The sequence below is a fragment of the Triturus cristatus genome, chromosome 1_1 (assembly GCF_964204655.1).
Source record: "Triturus cristatus chromosome 1_1, aTriCri1.1, whole genome shotgun sequence".
Taxonomy (NCBI): domain Eukaryota; kingdom Metazoa; phylum Chordata; class Amphibia; order Caudata; family Salamandridae; genus Triturus; species Triturus cristatus.
In genome coordinates this window covers 86,702,911-86,706,552 of record NC_140579.1, presented here as the reverse complement: position 1 = coordinate 86,706,552, position 3,642 = coordinate 86,702,911, and the positions used below count along the sequence as shown (strand labels likewise).

Sequence of the window (3,642 nt, the reverse complement as noted above, 5' to 3'; positions counted from 1 at the left end):
AGATAATGCGGAACATCATGACGACTTTCAAAGGCACCACATCCATCTCCTAAGGGGATAATGCCAACACACAGTGCCAACATCCCAAAACACCACATCTATATTCAAAGCAGACCCTAATTAATATTTGACTCCATCCCATGACACTGAACTCTTAACCATAGAAGATAATGCGAAACATCATGACAACATTCCTAGACACCACATCCCAAGGAGATAATACCCCCACACCCTGCCAACAAAGCAAAACACCACATTTATAACCAAAGGTGATAATACCACAATAAAACACTCCTTTCCATGATGCTGCACCCTTAACCACAAAAGATACTGCAAAACATGATGACAATATTCCAAGGCACTACATCCATGTTCCAAGGAGATATTGCCACATCCTGCCAACATATCCAAACACCACTTCTACATCCAAAGCAGACCCTACCTTAATACAATACTCCATCCAATGACACCGCACCCTTAACCACAGAAGATAATGCGAAACACCATGACATTCAAGACACCACATCCATTTCCCAAGGATATTGCTCAGCGCCATCCCCTCCAATTGCTTTGCGCAGTCGGGCCCAGAACAGAGGCTGCTGGTCCAAGTCCTCCTTCCACTCCAGGTAGGTTTTCTTCTTTACCAGTTTGGCCAGTTGGTGTTAGCGGGAGAGGCTCCTCATGGATACTTTCTCCAGGAACACCATCACCAAGGAATCCTTGCTTTCTACAAGAAGGCGGTATGTGGCCATCCGCACTTCCAAGGAGCACCAGTGGCTGCACAGGTAATGGCGGCTGATCAGACACACCACCCAGCGGCTCCTATAAATGCTGTCCATGATGTTATCTAAGATGTCTTTGCCGACCTCAAAGTCCCTGCCATGCAGACACACTTTAAAGAACGGGGGTCCCCTCTCTTCCAAGTTGGTCAGGAACTCGCGGACAACCCAAGCCTCATCGCAGCTGCTGTAAGAGACAAAGGCGTCAAAGTCATATTGCCTCTTTCTGTCGTGTCTCCAACGATAGTTCCACCAGGTCCTGAGCATGTAGTAGAGATACAGGAGGTACCAGCACACCTTGTGATACAGCAGGACCGTGATCAGGAACAACAGGTTGAAGGAGAAAGTCCCAATGAAGAGATGGTATCCTATCAGCAAGCTGCAGTTTTTCTCCAAGAAATTGAGAAAATTCAGCTTCTGTGGCCCAAGAGAGCATGTCTGGATTCCAAGCTCTGGCACGCTCACTTGGGGGTGAGTGGTCACCCATCTTCTGATCCAGGATTGTTCACACAAACAATCCAGGGATACATCCTTCAGGTAGATGTAGTGCATACTTTCTACGTGGTCGAGCAGACCCTCCTGAAGGGTTTTCACAGGCTGGGACTTCAAGATTAGGAGTTCCAGAGAGACAAGGTCTCTAAACATGGTGGCTGTAAAGTCCTCTATCCCAGAATCCTCCAGGATCAAGGTTCTAAGGTATGTCAGGTTCCAGAACAGCTGCTCAGGAGTCAGGAAACTCTTCTTTATGTCCAACTTTAGGTTTCTTAGATGGAGATGGCGTAAATTGTGAAGATGCTGCAGGCTGTTATTCAAGGGGCTCAAGGATTTATAGATAGGCATATCTGCAGAGGAACTGTAGTACAAATATTCAATGTTAGTAAAAGACAGGAGCCCCAAGCCTTCAGTCTCTGAGACCCCAAGTGGTAAACATTCCAATATGTGGTTTTCTCGTAGGTGAAGTTCTTTCACAAATTTGAAGTCCTTGCACCAGCGAATACGAATCTCTGGTGCACTAATGTGAGGACTTCAAGTAAGCTGCAGTTGTTTGTGCATTATTGTAGACTTTGCTTCCAAAGTAAGAGTAGTGAGTTCTTTCTGTTCGATTTTTAATTCCATAGTGGTCTCAAAGCTGATGGATAGCTCCTGAAGCTCGCTCTTCGCGGTCAGGGAGCTATGTTGGTTCTTGAGCATGTTGCCCCTGAGGCCCAGTACCCTGACACTACTCAAGTGATCAAAATAGAAGTTCTCAAGCAGAAAATGTTTATTGTAGTTCAGCTGCAGAGATTGCAGCCTGTCAAGACCAACAAAGGTGTCCTTTTCCAGGGACACAAGGTGATTACTACTGAGATCCAGTGTTTCCAGATTAGCCAGGCAGAAGAGCCGCCCGGAGCCGAGATTGGTGATGAGGTTGAAAGACAGATCCAGGTGTGTGAGGTTGGACAGAACATTGGGGGCCCCGGGTGTGCACAGGTCTAGGCTTTTTATCTTGTTTGCAGAGAGAACGAGGGACCTCAGGTTCAGCAATTTCTTTGCCATATCACTCGTGAAAGCTCTAAGGAGGTTGCCGGACATGTTGAGAGACAACATCATGGAGCATCCTTCAACGGTCTCAGCGGGAAGATCTGAAATAAAGTTTTGAGAGACTATCAAGTTCCTGACCCCCAGCCGAGACACCACAGTGCAGACATCTTTAATCTTCAGATAGTCCTGATTTTTCATGGCATTTAGGGACAGCATTTCAATGCTCTTTATTCCAGACCGCAGAAGCTCGATGACCTTGAGACCAGTGGCGTCTACCTTGAGGACAGTAAGACGAGGGAAGTTGCAAAATGCATTTTTCTCCACACTTTTTAGATCATTGCTTGTCAAATCGAGGGTGGTAATCCTTGGAAAGAAAATTGTGCTCTCTCTGATGTTGTCTGTGTCAATGCAGTCCTCCTCCCTGGCTTTAACAATACCATTCCTCTTGATTTCCAGGACTTCCAGAGAAGCCAGTGACTGAAGCATAGTGGTCAGTCTGTACAGCCTACTAATCTCATTCTCAGACAAGGCTAATACTTGTATTCTATGTAAGGGTTTAAAAAGATTTTTGGAAAAAGCTGTATCAATTTTCAAATATCTGAGTTCCAAGTGTGTTAGGTTCTCCAATCCGCCAAACACCTGATCATCCATGTCTACGGGTGAAGTGTGCCTGGTATCTCCTTTGATTCCCAGATGTCTCAGTTTGGCAGCACCATTGAAGGCTCCTGCAGAAACATAAAATGATCCATACAAATAGAGGCGGGTCAAGTTATGATACCTGGAGAAGGAGTCTGTAGGAACGGTTGGCACGTCTAACACCAGGCAGAGGGTGTCCACGTCCACTGGAACCTCTCTTAGATCCACCTCCATGTTCCTCACTGTGCTGCATTTGCTGAAGGCCCTGAAACCTTCGAAGGGGAATCCAAAGCAGGTCGGGGCTAACACTCCCGGGGATCCCAGCTGGTCCCACTGGTAGATCTCACACTTGGTAGTGGCCGTGCCTGACACGATAGTCCAGCAGCCGGCAACCACTGTGCAAACCACGACCACAGAAAACGTTCGCAGTGCCATTTCACACCACTGCTGTCTCATCAGTGGTTTGAAGTGCAGGTGTCTGTCTGAGCAGCGGCGGTTGTCTGTATGTCTACCAGACAGGGTTATCTTAAGATTTAATGAACCGCGTCCTTCGTCTGTTCTTTGTAGTTTGAAGACACAACATGCCTCTCAGTTGGGTACTGAGACTGAATTGCTGCCCGGGGCTGTGGGAGTTCAATGACTGGTTCACATCAGGGTTTGAAAGAAGTAATAATAGTTGCAACACATTTACTGGGGACTGGATGTG

At 46.8% G+C, this 3,642-nt stretch overlaps 1 pseudogene; it reads right to left on the bottom strand.

Moving 5' to 3' along the window:
* Positions 1–512: 512 nt before the first annotated feature.
* On the bottom strand, positions 513–3,371 carry LOC146869550 (uncharacterized; annotated as a pseudogene).
* Between the last annotated feature and the right edge of the window lie 271 nt (positions 3,372–3,642).